Source organism: Lynx rufus, unplaced genomic scaffold, assembly GCF_022079265.1.
Source record: "Lynx rufus isolate CCGP_SWC_20201006 ecotype Redwood Valley unplaced genomic scaffold, mLynRuf1.p SCAF_26, whole genome shotgun sequence".
NCBI classification, from domain to species: Eukaryota; Metazoa; Chordata; class Mammalia; order Carnivora; family Felidae; genus Lynx; species Lynx rufus.
The window spans coordinates 4384886-4402993 of NW_025814841.1; the positions used below are offsets into that span (position 1 = coordinate 4384886).

At 40.8% G+C, this 18108-nt stretch overlaps 1 protein-coding gene across 1 annotated transcript in view; it reads right to left on the bottom strand.

Moving 5' to 3' along the window:
• The window catches only part of ATP6V1C1 (ATPase H+ transporting V1 subunit C1), a 47259-nt gene extending 35464 nt beyond the window's left edge, over positions 1-11795 (bottom strand). Inside the window, exon 1 of the mRNA XM_047088848.1 lies at positions 11668-11795. The gene's annotated coding sequence lies outside the window, so the exon portion shown is untranslated. The remainder of the gene's footprint in view (positions 1-11667) is intronic.
• Between the last annotated feature and the right edge of the window lie 6313 nt (positions 11796-18108).

Below are 18108 nucleotides of genomic sequence, written 5' to 3' on the forward strand. Positions count from 1 at the left end.
TTGTGAATGAATAAATAACTGTGAGGATTAAATGAGATAATCTAGTTAAAATTTCTGGTTTATTACTGATTAGCTCCCTTCACTTCCCCTATATTTTTAAAAATCAACTTTATGAAAATATAAAGTTTCATGAGTTGTTGACAAATGTATACACCTGTGTAACCACCACCACAACCAAGATTTAAAACATCTCTTTTGTCCCAAAGCCTTCCCCCACACCCAGTCCCAGTCAACTCCTACTGCACTGCCAGCCCTGGGCAGATGCTGATCTGCGGTCATACGACAGCTCTGCCTGATCCAGAAGTTCGCTGTAAATGAAAATACATCATGTACTCTCCGGTATCGGACTCCTTTTGCTCAGCAAGTCTTTCGTATTTGTTCATGTTGTATCAACAGCAGTACATTCTGCTTTACTGCTTATCAATTCATTGCATAAATGTACTACGGTTTGCTGATCTATTCGCATGTTGAGGGACATTTAGACTGTTTCTGCTTTGGAGCCACTGACAACAAAGGTGCTATGAACATTCCACGACAAAGCTCTTTTTGAAAATATATTTTCATTTCTCTTAGATAAACATCAAGAAGTGGAATTCCAGAGCTGAATGATTAGCGTATGTTTAACTTCATAAGAAGCCGCCAAACGGTTTTCCCAAGCAGACAGGCCATCAGAAAGGTATGCAAGCTCCAGGTGTTGTATGTGCTCACTCAGTGCTTTCAACTTATCAATTCTGATGTCTAATTTACCAACTTTTTCCCCATAATATATGCTTTCTGTGGCATAAGAAAAATTTGCCTATTCCATGGTCACAAGGATTTATCCAGCTTAGACTTCACTGAGCTTCCGGAATCTGTGTTTACTTTTCATCAAATGTGAAAAAATCCCATCCATCTTCTTCTTCAAATTTTTTTTCTGCTTCCCTTTCTCTTCTCTTGATACAAAAATCACACATTAAACCACCTAATACTGTCCCACAGGTCAAAAAGCTTCGATTCATTTTTTTTTTTTCAGTTGTTTTCTATGCTTCAGTTTGGGTATACTCTTGCTCTATCTTCTAGTTTGCTGAACTTTTCTTTAGAGTATCTGCTATTCATCTCACAAAGTGAATTTTTCTCTTTAGATGTATTTTTCAGCTAAGTTCCATTTTCAAAAGCCTTTCATTTTTATCCTCATTATGTTCCGTTTTCTGTTAGATCACTAATTCACAATGTTACATTGCCAATCACTGGATTTTGTCGTCTTATAAGAATGTTGTACTCTCTTCTGACAGGTACTTGAGAATTAGCATAATACACTGGAGGCTTATTTTTAAACTTTGTTAGAATGTGTCTAAAGCTAACTAAGCTCTACTACTAAGGTCTTTCTGGGGATTCTAGTGAATGCCCTAGGTATTCAAACACTTCCCAGCCCCATGTGCCCTGGATATTGTTCCACTTAAAGCTCTCTAGTCATTCTTTGCTGGGCCTCCTACAGAGACCTCTATACAAATTTTTGGTGGTTTTTCTGTCTGCCTCCCTCCTTTCTGACAATATGATCTACAACTTCCAGCCAGGTAAGTGTTCCCCAACTCCAGTCTCCTCAATTCAGCAAGACCAACATGCTTTACTTGGTTTTTCCTTCTGAGACCATGATCTAAAGAGTGACTCCAGACAGAAAGCAATTCCAAGTAGAAAGCAGAGGAACTATGGATCTCGCTTCATTTGTTTCCAGTCTCTCAGTTCAAATACTACCTGTTGTCCAATATTTGGAAGAATTTTTTCATACATTTTGTCCAGTTTCCTAGTTGTTCATGGTAAGAAAGCAAGTATGGTACCAGAAGATCCATCATGGCCAAAAACTGAAGTCTCATCTAGTTTTGTTGTATAGACTGTTCATCAGTTTTTGTTGTAAGTTATCTGTTTGTTTCTATGTAGGGATCCAGCCATAACCTTCCAGCCTCTCTCAGCAGTGTTTTAACATTTAATAGAAAGCAGGAGTAACAACAATGAACTTGAGAAATGTTAACAAGTTTAAGCTGACTGTAGTAATACTGTGAACACAACAATGAAAATGTATTGCTTTAGTAATATGGAGAGAAATTGTTCATTTTTGTTAAAAAAAAAAAAAAAGAACAGATGGGGCTTGAATTAATGTCCCACACATTCATACATGTTATTACTTCCGAAATGTATGGCATGCCGACATGACTGATAAAACAAATTCATTTAAAACCATTAAAAGGACATAATAACTTGCTATTAGTACTTTCTCCTCAATCTAAAATAACTATATAATACCTGAAAGACCAAAAAGTTTTGTGCTTAAAAAAAGACAATTTCTAGAAGGCAGTTTCAATATTTATCAAAAGCCATAAAAATGTACACATGTCCCAGCTATCCCAACTTAAAGAAAGGAAAGGATGTATGTACATGTGAACATTAAATTATAAAGAAACTGTTAAAGATTATCTCTTGGGAGTGAATAATGAATGTTCTCATTCTTCCTATACATTCCTGTTTCCTAAGTTTTCAATAATGAAGTACTATATGTGAACACACACACGCGTGTACATACACACACACACCCGACACAATTTATTTAAAAAGGCAGTATCCTCACACTTGAAATCATGTAAAAGTTTAGAGGCCACTAAATGGCATGGTAACAATGAACCCTGGAGATAATACAAAAGGGCAATGCTGGTTAGTAATAGTTACGTCTGAAGCATGAGATCAAGGTTGGTAAGCAATCCTTTTATCTCACTGGAAATTACAGCCAGAGAAAACCCAAATGCCAACTTCAGGAAGCACAATGTAATGGCCAGAGCACTGCACTGAAAATATGAACACCTGAAATCTAATTCCAGTTCTGCTTATCATTGTCTGTGTAAGTTTCTTCATTTGTAAAATGAGAGGACTGGATACGATATCCAAGATCCTTTTCTCCTCCTCAATTCCATTAATCTATACAGGGTGAGATCCAAGAATTTTTTTTTTTTAATATTCTTGTTACATCCCTCAGGTAATTCAGGTGATCACTCCGGTTTCAGAACCACTGTCCTAAAATAGGCATTTCCATGATTAAGTAGTGGATTGCATACTGATTATACGGTGAATGTTATTAAAAAAATGGTAGATATTCTTTAATAAGATGGCTAAATGTCATATCATCAAGAATCATACAGTATTGCTAGTTCTATAATACAGAAATGGATTTTTGTTCTGTGGAGTTTAGAAACCCACTTTTTGCATGCTTTCCATGGCAGGTTATAAGCTTAAAATGTGAAAAGCAATATGATATCAAGTACAGAACAAAACAAAATCTGAGTAAACTCTTACTTTGCTCAAGAAATGAGAACTTTTATTTAATTTATGAAGGACAGCATTCAGAGGATTTTAAACGCCCTACATAAAAGTCCCTTCTTTGACCACAGTGTAGAATCCAGATTCATTCCCAAAACTTCTCCTTAAAAAATTTTCCAACTCTAAAAAAATTGCTGTAGACGATAGAAGGCTGACTAACTCACAGAAATGTCTGCCCCTACTTTGTTTCTTTCCTGGAAATAAAACTCAAATCTGCCAGTCTTCACTGTCATCACTACTGATGTCCTTGTCTGAGTTTTTCTACTTTATCTTCACAATCTTCCTGAACTCTATCAATCTTGTCCTCAGGCCTGCCTACCTTTAGTCCTCTTTCTACTTGCCTGCGCTCAGTCCATTTTGCACAAAAGAACTCCTTTCCTGTTTGAAACAACTCAAACTTCCCTTCACAAAAGATTTCCCCAACTACACCCAACCATGCACTAGAACCATTATTATAATACCAAACCAGTATGTCCCCCTCAGTATGTTCTCCCTCAACCCATTTAGAACCATGTAATTAACTAACTGCATTAAAGCAGACATCTATTTTGTGTTTTGTCACATGTCTCTTGCTTGACTGTAATTGTTTTCAATTTAGGATCATATCATTTATCTCACCAAACGTTGTGGGTGCTTAAGTTTCCAGAACCGTAGTAGGATCTAAGAAGCAAAACAAATAAAATGAACTCCCTATCGTGAAGGAGCTTACAATTTTGAGCATGCAGGTCTGTATGAGTAGGTAGGTCTGTGTGTGTAGCTAGGGGTGGGAGGGAAATTTAATCCAGATGACAAGATAAAAAAGAAAAATCAAGGCAGCATCCAGTGGAAACACAAGAGAAACACTGATCAAATTTTTAAAATACTTCTATATTGTCTGACTGCAGTAAGTATGCTGCTTTTAAAAACAAACAAACAAACAAACAAAAAACAAACAGTGGGGCGCCTGGCGGCTCAGTCAGTTGACTGACTGACTGACTTCGGCTCAGGTCGTCATCTCACAGTTCATGGGTTCAAGCACCACATCAGGCTCTCTGTTGTCAGCAAAGAGCCAGCTTTGGAGCCTGTCTCCTTCTCTCTCTGCCCCTCCCCTGCTTGCACTCTCCCTCTCTCAAAAATAAACATTAAAAAAAAAAAAACAGTAACAATTATTTTTCAAAACGGAAGAAAGGAGAGAAGAAAGGAAAAACTGGGTGCAAAGCTCTGAGACTATTTACTGTTATCAACCATTGCTGGGAATCTGAAGGCCATGGATTATTTTCCTACCACAATTCACTTGAATATAAAACAAAAACAGTAAAGCAATAACTATCACAACATAAATGGTGGGGATAATAAGCTCAAACAGAGAGCTGCTAGCATTTCTTTTTGAAGGTATGAGCCTGACCCAACTTAGGGGCAATCACAGAAAATATAGCACCCCTGTAAGTGCTCCAACACTGAACTGACTTTAACTCTTTCAGAAAACAATATGTTAATCTTTGAAATGCAACCACCTTTCACAGTAAATAAATTTTTGCAATGAGACTGCAGGTGGTCTACATGCAAAACCACCTCCTTTTCAGTCCTTGAGAATACAGGTTTACTAAATAAAGTGCCGATTTCAATAAGCACGAGAAGAAACACCTTGGATGTCAGAGAAATATCACATAGCCTTCCAATTGTGATTTAAAAAACTAATAAATTATTTAATAAAATTAAAAAAAATTTTTTTTAAATGGGGGGCACCTGGATAGCTCAGTCAGTTAAGCATCTGACTTCAGCTCGGTCATGATCTCACAGTTTGTGGGTTTGAGCCCTGCATGGGGCTCTGTGCGGACAGCTCAGAGTCTGGAGCCTGCTTCAGATTCTATGTCTCCCTCTCTCTCTGTCCCTCCCCTGCTCACACACACACTCTCTCTCAAAAATAAACATTAAAAAAAAATTAAAAAGAAAAAAGAACTTTTTCCTCTTTGAATGTTAAAATTCTACTCTTCAAAACAGAACCATCTTGAGATTGTGGGAAGGGCTTGGCTTACTGGTAATAAAACATGTTTAAAAGTTTCTAGTAACTAAAAGGGGAATTTTACCTTTCAAGGAGTAGTCTCATGACTCATACAGAATGAAACTTATAAACTGTCAGAACATATTTCTTTAAATAAGCCTTAATTTTTGCTTTTTTCGGTTTTCAACTAAAGTATTTAAAATTGTTCTATAATCCCATTAGAGACTACCTGAATTTCATGCCATAAATACATTTAAAGATGGAAGACAATTTCATCTTTAATAGACATAGTTTGTAAATGATCATCTTTTTTATTTCAGTTGGCTAGAAACAATTTGTAAAAGCCAAGCCTGGGGCGCCTGGGTGTCTCAGACGGTTGAGCACCCCACTCTTGATTTTGGCTCAGCTCATGATCTGAGGGTCATGGGATCAACCATGGGTCGTGGGTCACCTCACCCGTGTCAGGCTGAGCGTGGAGCCTCCTTGAGATTCTGTCTCCCCCTCTCCCCCTCAGCCCCTCTCTCCCACATGTGCTGTCTCTCTAAAAAATAAATTAATACTAAATTGGCAGCGCCTGGGTGGCTCAGTCGGTTAAGGGTCCGACTTAAGGCTCAGGCCACGATCTTGTGGTTCATGAATTCAAGCCCCATATCAGGCTCCATCCTGACAGTGCAGAGCCTGCTTGGAATTCTCTCTCTCCCTCTCTCTCAAAATAAAGATATAAATTTAAGAAGAGGAGCCAAGCCTTCCTTTTGCATAGATATCTGTCTTAAACACTGAAGGGTTAGGGAGGGGGTGGTGTTAGGTTGTGTTAGGGAAAATTTCTTGTAATTTCTGGTGAGCTAGACATGGCAAGGAGGGCACTGTACACCTATTACTGAAAGTAATCATCGGGACCTTCTGAGCTCCTAGAGACTTCCTCTCTGCCATATGCAACTCAGCAATGACCCAAGGAACAAACAATTCCTTCCAATCCAGGGGAATCCCTGAATCTACACTCATGGCTTCCAAAACGTTATTTCCCTTTTCTTTGGGGTGGGTTTTTTTTTTTTTAATTTTTATTTTAAGTAGGCTCCACACCCAATGCGGGGCTCAAACTCACACCCTGAGATCAAGAGTCACATGCTCCATGGACTGAACCAGCCAAGCAACCCTGGGCTGGTATTTTGTAACCGTGAATGGACCACAATACCACGTTCAGCCAGAAGATGCTTATATCTACAACACAACGTATCCCCTAGCCTGAAATTCATCAAGTTACAGACTTTCAACATGTTAGTTTTCTCCCATTCTTCACTCTAGAAGCTTGAGATTCTGTTTACTGGTAGTGACAACCACTTACTGAATATGCACTATGTGATAACCACTTCAGTATGCTAAGTAATTTTGTGCTTAACTCAAAGAAGATATTACTACCACCCCACTAGAAAACGACAGAACAGTTAATGAAATTATCTGCCCAAGATCACACAGCTAGTGGCTATACACATTTTACATGCTAGCTTATTAAAATACTACTCTTAACTTCTAGATCCCCAATAACTAACAGAGTGCCTATCACTTAACAAGCACGCAAACATCTGCCCAACAAATAAATGGTAGCACCACATGTGTTTTGCAAGCAAATGGTACCTCTCTCCTCCAGGAGTCTGGAAATATACGGGAGCATTTTAGGTTCTCCCCGTATGGAGGCCAGACAACAGACGGTCCTGTCCAAAATGCCAGTAGCACTCATACAGGAACACTAAAGTACAGGCTGGTTCATAAAGAAAAGCTTTCATGATAAAGTTAATCCACCTATTATCAGTTTTAATTTACAAGTAACTTTCTATTCACTGATAGCTTGCTTAAAATATCTTTTAAAAACACATCGGTTTCAGGGGGCGCCTGGGTGGCTCAGTCAGTTAAACATCTGACTTTGGCTGAGATCATGATCTCACAGTTTATGGATTCGAGCCCCAATTGGGGCTCTCTGCTGGCAGCTCAGAGCCTGGAGCCTGCTTCAGATTCTGTGTCTCCCTCTCTCTCTGCCCCTTCCCTGCTTGCTCTCTCTCTCTCTCTCTCAAAAATAGTAAACATTAAAAAAAGAAATTTAAAAAAAACAACAACAAAAGAATATAGTTTGCTGGGAATGCAAGCTGGTGCAGCCACTCTGGAAAACAGTATGGAGGTTCCTCAAAAAACTAAAACCAGAATTCCCCTAAGACCCAGCCATTGCACTACCAGGCATTTATCCATGGGATACAGGTGTGCTGTTTCGAAGGGAAACATACACCCCCATGTTTATAGCAGCACTATCAACAATAGCCAAAGTATGGAAAGAGCCCAAATGTCCATCAAGGGATGAATGGATAAAGAAGATGTGTATATATATGTATACATATATATGGATGAATGGATAAAGAAGATGTATATGTATATATGTACACACACACACACACACACACAATGGAGTATTACTCGGCAATCAAAAAGAATGAAATCTTGGCATTTGCAACTACGTGGATGGAACTGGAGGGTATTATGCTACGTGAAACTAGTCAGTCAGAGAAAGACAAATATCATATGACTTCACTCATATGAGGACTTTAAGATACAGAACAGATGAACATAAGGGAAGGGAAACAAAAATAATATAAAAACAGGGAGGGGGACAAAACAGAAGCAACTCATAAATATGGAGAACAAACAGAGGGTTACTGGAAGGGGTGTGAAAGGGGGGATGGGCTAAATGGGTAAGGGGCATCAAGGAATCTACTCCTGAAATCATTGTTGCACTATATGCTTATCTGGATGCAAATTTAAAAAAATAAAATTAAAAAAAAAAAGAATATAGTTTGAAATTTCTAGTTCCAAAGGTCAGTCATCTCAATAAGATATTAGAATGGTCTGGGTCATTGCCTGAGCTATCTTTCCAAGGGCACTATGCTAATGGTTTCTACTAGGTCTTAAAAACATTTATGAAATGGGAATCTAACATGAATTAGTTTATACATAAAATGGTATTAAATGTCACATCCAAAGGGTGAAAAAGATTTACTCCTGCAGACAGATCAGAATATGTACAAGAACAAAATTTACCTAGGAGGTACTTAGTCCAAACTGTAGCTACCCCTAAACAAACTCAAGTTCAATAGGAAGACTGCTTTGGAATTAGTGGACTACAAAGGAGATCCTGCCGTAAAGGTTTATTTCGGCATTCCAGTTTTGCTCTTTGGCCAATGGAATTATTTCACAAGTTGTGGAAATAATCATAGTATCCAACTTTTGAAGCCCAAAAGTTTCTTTTTAGGTTGTAAAAACAAATGTAAATGAAGCTCCTAAGACTAACATGCCAAAAATTAAAAACAAGTATCTTCTATCCAGTTTTAAATGCAAAATTACACTATCTAGCTCTCAGCATTTACGTTAGGCAGATGCCAGGTACTGTTTCTTTAGATTTTATCTAGTCCCTGCAAGATATACCAAGAGAAAAAGATCCGGGAGCTCTGAGACACAACCCTGAGGCTCCAGTGCGTCTTCAGCACACCTTAAAACTTGCTTGTTGCCAAAGAACCGTGATTGACAACCTGAGCACTTTGAGCTCTACTTTGTTGCTCATTATCTCCTCCAGCTGCTGTGTACTGACTAGGTTTACCCAAGCTTACAGAAAAGCAGTTTTAAAAGCGCTGACCACCACTGCCAATCCTTTGAAGGTGTCCTACTAGAAAAAGTTCACCAAAACTGCTGAATCAAAGATTACAATGTACTTTAGGAAACTCAGCCTTCTCTCTAGATATGATTGTGGTTAAGTATTATGTAGGTGTATCAGCAGGAACAATACCAGGAGTCAGTACACTCTGGAAGTTATGCCACACTGAGACAAAACTGTTTCTAGCTCCAAGGGTCTTAACAGGTTCCTACCTTTACAATGAATAGCATTTTCATCTACCTTCTCTCAAAGACCTGTGAGAACAAGATAAACATGAAAGGTAACTGAGTTCGCCCGGTTACTATTGTTCACTAAAAGGTATTCTGGAGAAGATAACATTACCAGAGGATAAGTCTGAGAGACCAAAGACAGATTTTTGCAAAAGAATCTCTAGTCAACTCCCAAACGATTCCCTGTGGACTTCAGGACTGCTTAGGGGGTAGTTAGAACTGCCCTCAGTGAAGGGTCAATATAGAATCTAATCACTCTTTCCCTTCCCTGACTCCTTAAGTCTTAAAAGTGAATACAGTTAAACCTTCTCAATTCCTTAGTGGAGAGAGAAGGTATCCTGACTTCAAACCCTTCAGTGGCTCTCCATTTCTTACAGGAGGAATCTATTAATTGCTTTGCCATCTCTTGGCAGGAATTACAACAATGTCCTCCCAAGGTGGTTTCCCCTCATTTACTTTTGCACCCTCCACTCTCTCAACAAAATTTTATTTTTTTTAAAAATTTTTTAATGTTTATTTTTGAGAGACAGCATGAGTGAGGGAGGGGCAGAGAGAGAGGGAGACACAGAATCTGAAGCAGGCTCCAGGCTCCGAGCTGTCAGCACAGAGCCTGACATGGGTCTCGAACTCATGAGCTGTGAGATCATGACCTGAGCCGAAGTCAGACACTTAAGTGACTGAGCCACCTGGGCACCCCAACAAAATTTTATTTTTAAAAACCACGTCTAGGGGACCTGGGTGGCTCAGTCGGTTAAATGTCTGACTTCGGCTCAGGTCATGAACTCAGGGCTGGTGAGTTCAGGCCCCATGTCGGGCTCTCTGCTGTCAGCATGGAGCCCACTTTGGATCCTCTGTCCCCACCCTTCCACCCTTCCCCCACTTGCGTGCTCTCACTCTCTCTCTCTCAAAATAAATAAATATTAAAAAACAACAACAACATGTCTAACTCACTTTACTGACTATAATCTTCACTGGCTTCCCTTTACTTTTAGGATAAAAGCCCTGCTGGGCCTGATCCCAGCCTTCCTCTGCATGCCTCTCTCACATAGCTCCCTCCAGGTTTGGCCATGCTAGCCCTCCTACAACTTCTCAAAAGCTTTATTCCTCTTCACATCTCAGGGCACAGACATACATACGCTGTTCTTTCCACCTGGAACATTTTCAGTCACACCTTCTCCTCCTTTATAGCCTCTTTTCAGCTATCAGTTTGAAAGTCACATGCTCCAAAAAGCCTCACATATATGTAGCTCAGTTGAATGAGTATCAGTTGAATGAATGAGTAAATATCATTCAGTAGTCTTCATTATCAGACCCCAACTTTATTTCTCACTTCTCTGTTAATTCAAATCCACCACAAACCTGGATTTTTTACTCCCCTAGAAGCACTTTCTTCTCATCTTCAGGCCTTCAAATCCTGTGGATTTTCCTCACCTAGAAAGTTCTCATTTCTCTCCACTAGTTCAAATCCCACTGGCTTGCAAAGGCCCAGCCCCTGTTATCTTTCCTCCAGGACATTTCATGATAGTGTCGGTTCATATCTCCATCCCTACTTCACAATTCCAAAGCACTTAGCATTCTTTTTGATAATTTCTTGTAACTTCATAGTACTTCAATGTTTCATGTGTGTGTGACTTCTCTCCCCAACACTGGTGGGAACTCCTAAGGCTGGACTGTTTACACCCCACTCCCGCATTCCTAGAGCAGTGCTAAGTTCTGAGCTCTGCTGAAATATTTTATTTTTCCCTAACATACCGGACTTTTCCTCTGAAAAGAGTATCAGCTTCTATTTACTCATTTTCAGGTGATTCAATTTGCCATACGTGACTCTCTCAAGTTCCTTTGCAGGGTTTCTTGCCTACCCTTCCCCCATTCTAATAAAAAATGGTTTGAGTTCTCTGGATTCTCACTCTTTCCCCTGCCTATAAAGATCCTGCATCCTGTGCGAGAGACCCCTGCCAGTAGTGAAGGGCTCGTAGACCCTTTAAACTGCCATCCCCCTACTCACAAGCACGTACACCCAGTGAAGGCTCTCGAGCTCGCTGTGACTTCACACAACACCACCCCAGATCCTCATCTGGGCCACTCTGTCACATTTCATCCCTCTCAATCAAGAGGCGTGGATTTGCTCCCCACCCTCAATGCAAGGAGAGATGTCCCAGACCCTCACTGTTTTGCCTTCCTGTCTCTGCTATTCCGTACCCCCTAGGGCCATTTCTTTTTCCCTGCTTCCTCTTCCTTAGAAACAGAACCTACACCCAAGGTTTCAACGAACTGGCGCCGAGAAACCAGCCACAGCCACCCAGCCAGCTCCAACGCCACAGCTTCGGCCCCGGCGCCCGCCCCCATCCCTCCCAGACGGCGACCGCAGCGCAAGGTTCGGCCTGGCCAGGACTCCCCATCCGGGGTAACCATCGCTCACTGACCCAGGAAGATGTCAAACGACGAAATGGCTGCACTAACAGGTACGGAAGCGGACAGCCCGGCAGACGTTAACGGCTCAGCGCTCCATCCCTCCCGGACCTAAGCTCCGGCCCCACGGCTTTCACGACCCCAGCGTCTACGGAGCAAGTCACGTGCCAGCCGGAGCAATCAGCTGACCGCGGCGCGCGCCGCTTCGCCTACGCGCGCGCCACTGCGCAGCCGCAGCTGCCGTCGCAGCAGGGACCTCCGAGGAGGGGCGGGGCTGGGATGCTGTCCCGGGAACCTGGAAGACCCGGGAGGGCAGGCGGCCGCTGTTCCGGGGTGGGTGGAGTTTGCCGCCTCTCCCAGAGTCCTGGCGCCGTCCGCTCCGCCCCCTGCGAACGTCACCACCGCCATCCCTAACGTTATTCCACTTCTTCAGGTGTCTGCGGGTCAGAATTTGTCTCCAGCCGCCCCCCGTACGGGCTATTCCATTCGGGGTTTTCTTCAGACAGCCCCGTTTTCTAAGTAATATCCTTAATAGTTCTCTTCAAGTGGTTCACGTTTTCCTGCCAGTCCACTTCCAGTTAATTCCATAAATGTTCGTGGAGCATTTACTGTGCACTAGGCGTTCTGCTAAGTTTTTAAGAATTTACCGGAGCGAATCCCTCCTTGCCACGAGAGCACGTTCTCTAGTTCAGGAGTATGTGTGGCGTGAGATAAACATCACAACAGTCGAAACCACATTAGATAATGGGAAACCGAGAAAGGTTTCAGGAAAAAGTATGGATGGGAGAAAGCATAACCTTAGGTAGCAAGGCGCTCTTCCGAACCCTGCATATTTCATTGGCTTGGGAAAATGGGGGGTGGGGGGGTATTATTCTAATTTAGAACATAGTTTTAGAAATGGTAGAGAACTTTGGGATTTTCTAATTTAGTCCTTTTAGATTTGCAGATGAGGAAAGTGAAGAACCAGAGGTTTACAGGGGTGCTTAACACATGAGCATAAAGGTATCTTGTTTGAGATCCTGGCTCTGCTACTATCTGTGTGACCTTAGGCCTCTAAAGTTCAGCTTCCTTACCTGTGAAATGGTGGCAACGATACACATCTTTTAGAGGTTTTGTGAGGATTGAAGGAAGTATGCATTCAGCACAGTGACTGGCACATAGGAAACACCCAGTGAATGGTCACCAGTCTTACTGGATATTACAGGACGGAAGTTTTCTGAGCTATCCTGGGCTTTTTCTGCTCTCGTGTCCCTGTAGAAGAAATTCACCACAGAATTTCTTAGAGCCTTAGTATTATATTGGACAGAAAGTAACAACCAACCAAACCATCCCCAACCTGATGCTTTTCACCAATTCTGGAGGAAGTTCAGGCAACTCCAACAACCAGTTCTGTTACACAGCTTTGGAAACTTGCCAGGAATTCCAAAAGCTTTATCTGGTATCACAAAAATGGCCCTGAAGGCAATATTCTGTTAGCTCTGCACTGTCCAATAAAACTTTCTTCGATGATGGAAATGTTACTCGGTGCTGTTAATATGATACCTACTAGCCTTATGTGGCTGTTGAACACTTGAAATGTGGCTAGTGTGGCCAAAACTGAGTTTTAAAATTTATTTCACTTTAGTTAAAATTTAAATACGCACGGGAGGTTAGTAGCAATTGGTTTGGACAGTGCAATTTTAGGGTCTGCATTTAAAACCTTTCCGGGGTTTTTGTTTGTGTGTGGCCCTGAAGCAGAAGTCTCATCCCAGTTTCTTAAATTTTAAACTCAAGTGCATCCAATTCTGGCCTCCCGACACTTTCCAGTGTTGTAAACACCATGTTATACTTGAGAGATCATGTAATGTAGTGCTCGGTAAATGTTAGCTCTAATTATTACTAGGTCTGGCATATGTCAATTAAAAATCTAGCAAGTGTTTATATAAGCAGGGAATGAGTGCTTTTAAGAGTAGGAGAATGTGTTTTACAAAAAGAGAGCAAGCTCATTTTTCTATACTACATGTAGGAGCATGCTTACTAAGTATGTCAGTGTGTATAAGAGGCATGCCACACTTTCCCCTCCATTTCCAAATATATACTCCCCACCAGGAAGTGCCTTCTAAGCTTAAAGGGACTGAAAAACTGCATAGAGAACACTTATTTTTTTTCTTACAATTTTTTCAAGGGGAAAAAGATAAATATTTTAATTAAACAAAGTGAGAAAAGTCGTTCAAACTAATAGCACAACAGGAATCAAAATCATGTCACCTGGGGCACCTGGGGGGCTCTGTTGATCGAGCGTCCAACTCTTGATTTCAGGTCTAGTCATGATCCCAGGGTCGTGGGATTGAGCCTTTAGTCAGGCTCTGGGCTGAGCATGGAACCTGCTTAAGATTCTCTTTAGGGGCACCTAAAGAGAATGGATGGCTCAGTCCGTTATAGTGTCTGATTTGGGCTCAGGTCATGATCTCACAGGTCGTGAGTTCAAGCCCAGTCTTAGGTGCTATACTGACAGCTCAGAACCTGGAGCTTGCTTTGGATTCTGTGTCTCCCTTTCTGGTTGCCTTTCCCCCACTCATTCTCTGTCTCTCTCTCAAAAATAAATTTAAAAACATTAAAAAAAAGTTTTTTTTTCAAGATTCTCCTTTCTGCATTTCTCCCCCACTCATGCTCTCTCTCTCTCTCTCTCTCTCTCTCCAAAATAAAAAAAAAAAAGTTTGTTCATTTGATAACATTAGGGTGGAAGTAATTCAAAAGACAGGAAAATATTTACACAAAATATGTCCATTATGTCATAATGTCTGTTTTCATCAACAGCAACATCAATTAAAGATTTAATTGAAGGACTAAGCCCCCTATAAAGGTGAAGTGTTGAAAATGATTTGAAGTTTATATCTTGAATGTTGAGTTTAATATGAATAATTAATCCATACATAATTAATGATTAATGATATATATAATTAATAATTAATGAATAGAATACACTAGACCAGTGGTTCTCAATCAGAGGACATTTGGCAATGTCTGAAGATGTTTTTGCTTGTCACAACCTGTGAGGAGAGGAATATTACAGGTATCTAGGGGTAGAACCTAGGGCTGCTGCTGAATGTCCTACAATGCATAGGACAGCCCCCATGACAAAGAATTTTCTGATCCAAAATGTCACTAGTGCTGAGTCTGAGAACCCTAGACTAGATGCATGATATTCTCAGATTCCAAAGTTTTTATAACTTTTTTTTTTTTAAGTAATCTTTATGCCCAGTGTGGGGCTTGAACTCCCAACCCAGAGATTAAGAGTCACATGCTCTACCAACAGAGCCAGCCAGGCATCCCATTAGATTCCCAAATTCCCAATTCTATATCTTGATTATATGATATATAATACTCTGAGTTTTCGTCTATAAAATTGAGACGATAATATCTACCTCTATTGTTGCTGTAAGATTTAAATGGAATCAGGTAATATTATGGTCACATTGCCATTTTGGGTTGTCAGCCAGACTCACTTACTAGCGAAGAGATTGGTTTCCATATGCTATCCTCCTAGTGAATTCTGGACTCATCATAGTCACAAATTTCTGCATATTATAGTCCTTGCTTGAGAAGAATAGAAACACAATTTTTTATCAATAAATGCCAACTGTTTAATGAATAATGGAGTTCTAAAACAGGGTTTCATTTATTCCTAATATAACAAATAATAGATATTAATTATTAGTAATTAGAAAGTATAGACAAGCAAAAATAAGAAAGTAAACGTCACCTGTCATTCCACGACTCAGGGAAAATCAGTTGGGTACATCCTTCATGAATATTTCAATTCAGATGTATGCACATATGCAACCTTTGCCCTAGGCTCAGCAGGTGTGGAATGTCTTTGTCTAGCCTTCCCAGAGCAAGAGCCAAGGACATCCACGTTTCTAGGGCCTCAGCTGGGCTGTCAGAAAAGGGATGTCTGACATTGTCTCCATTCCATTCCCTGCTGTTAACCAGGATCACCTGTAGTGACTTCTCATTCATAAAGGTTGTTTTTTTTTTTTCTGAGCGCCACAATCCTACATATAACAACAGCAATTACAGCTGGACTTCTAAAGCACTTAGCTTTGTGCCCAGCACTGTTCCGTGTGCTTTGAATATATTAACTCATTTAATCCTCAAAACGACTCTTTGAGACAAGTATTATTATCCCTATTTTACATATGAGGAAACTGAGGAATGATGGGATAATGTCATTTGACTAATTAGTAAGCAGCAGATCTGAGTTCTGAACCCAGGCTGTTTCCTGAGTCCATGCTCTTAACCTCTGCTACATAAAGCTTCTCTTTGCACTCTGAGACATACTCCTTTTCTACTCTGAATTCTCACGGCATTCTTAGGGCATTTCATTTCACTTGCATTACAATTTATCAGCCTAACCAAGACCACCTTTTACTCAGTCTTGAATGGGTATCGTACATGGTAAGCATCCAATAGACGATTAAATAGATTTTATAATTAAAATAAAGGCGGGATTTTCAAACATTGAGTGACAGAGGGGAAGGGAAGAGGTTACTGAGTCATTAAACCTGTCAGTTCCTTTCTTCTGTTCCCTGCATTGTTGGTCCCTGAACTAATAGAAATTATCACCTTTGTCATTGTCTCCTTGGAAATGTTATGAAACGTTCTTGGGAGCAGCAAATATTCATAGAAGTAGGAAGATAAAATATATTTAAAAAATTTTTTTTAATGTTTTATTTATTTTTAAGAGAGAGAGAGAAAGAGAAAGCAAGGGAGGGACAGAGAGAGAGGGGGAGACACAGAATCCAAAGACAGGCTCCAGGCTGTGAGCTAGCTGTCAGCACAGAGCCCAACACACGGCTCGAACCCATGAACTGCAAGATCATGACCTAAGCTGAAGTCGGATGCTTAACCGACTGAGCCACCCGGGCACCCCTAAAATATATTTTTTAAAAAGCAGTTCTGTCCTAGGGCACCGACTCTTGATTTTGGCTCAGGTCATGATCTCGTGATTTGTGAGATCGAGGCCTGCATCAGTTCTGCACTGACAGCACGGAGCCTGCTTGGGATTCTCTCTCTCTTTCTCTCTCTCTCTCTCTCTCTCTCTCTCTCTCTGCCCCCCGCAAAAATAAATAAATAAACTTTAAAAAAAGCAATTTGGTCCTTTCATCTGTATTTCAAGATTTTGTTCCCTTTATTATTACTTTCTAATTTGCTGATTCCAGCTTTAAATAACACAGTGGGCAAGATTTTGAACAAGTACTATTCTGTACTAGGAAGTGGCTGGCTTCAGACCAAATCAATTTAATTTTCCTCTTACTTACACTAATAGCCTAGAAGTAATAGCACAGGAAGTTAGCATCCAGTAGTTATAATGAACCAATCAGTTTTTTTAAAAAAGGAAAAAACATGCCAAAAAAAACCCTGATAATAATCATAAACATGTTCTCTTCAGTCCCTCATTTATTGTTACATCTAATTCCTCAATTTACAAACATAACATCTTTCCAAACAGTTAATAATACAATGGGTTTACTGAAGGGAAAGTGTGTTAAAACAAATTAACAGACATAATGAACACTGATTTCAAGTGCCTTTTCAATACTTTTATCTCAGCCCTCACTATTTTATTAAATGTATTTATGTGACCCCTGTAGGGAAAGAATTCTTCATGGGTCTCTCACATCTCTGCACGTCTTGTTAGTAGAAGCACTAATTTCCCCAGACTATCTTTTTCAGGATGTTTGTATAGCACACAGCGTCTCCTTCTGAAGTGCTGGACAGCCACACATACTGTACCGTATGAAAGATCTGGGTTCCCTAAGCTCAGGGTTACACGCCTGTAATGAAATCAACTATGTGTCCCCGCATCCATCTATGTCCCCGTTGTGGGCATCGGGGTGGAGGAATGGATAGAAATACACTGAAGCCCCCACCACGTACTGTACTGTGAGTCAAAGACCTCTGTTTCTGACCCAGGGGTCTTGTGTCTGCGACTAGCATCCACGAAGCTCTGACAGGCCAGGCTAACTTGTAGTGTTCAATCTCAGATAGTTCCCAGCTCTCGATAGTTCTGTGACAGGGACTACGGACTACATCGCAGACACAACTTTCTGGAAGAGGAAGGATGAGGATCTCATGGGCTGATTTATGGATTTTGCAAGAAGTCCCTGAAAATAGATAGTAAGCCAAGCTGTATGGTCCCTGGGAATCAGTTGTAGGCTACATCGAATGTCTGCTGAGCAATAAATGGTTCTCTGCTTTATAGCCTGTTGCCAAGGAAGAACTGGGGAGGCGGTTGCAAGTCATGCGGTCTCAAAGACTAGCTGGGGCCAGGGTTGCTGGGCTGCTAACTCTCCTCCAGGCGGAGGCACTTCCTCACCATTCTGGCAATCAGCCTCAGCTCCTCCCTTTATAATGACTGGTACTGATACGTGTCCTGGGTGAGCAGAAGCCCCTGCCCCCACCCCAGTCAAAGA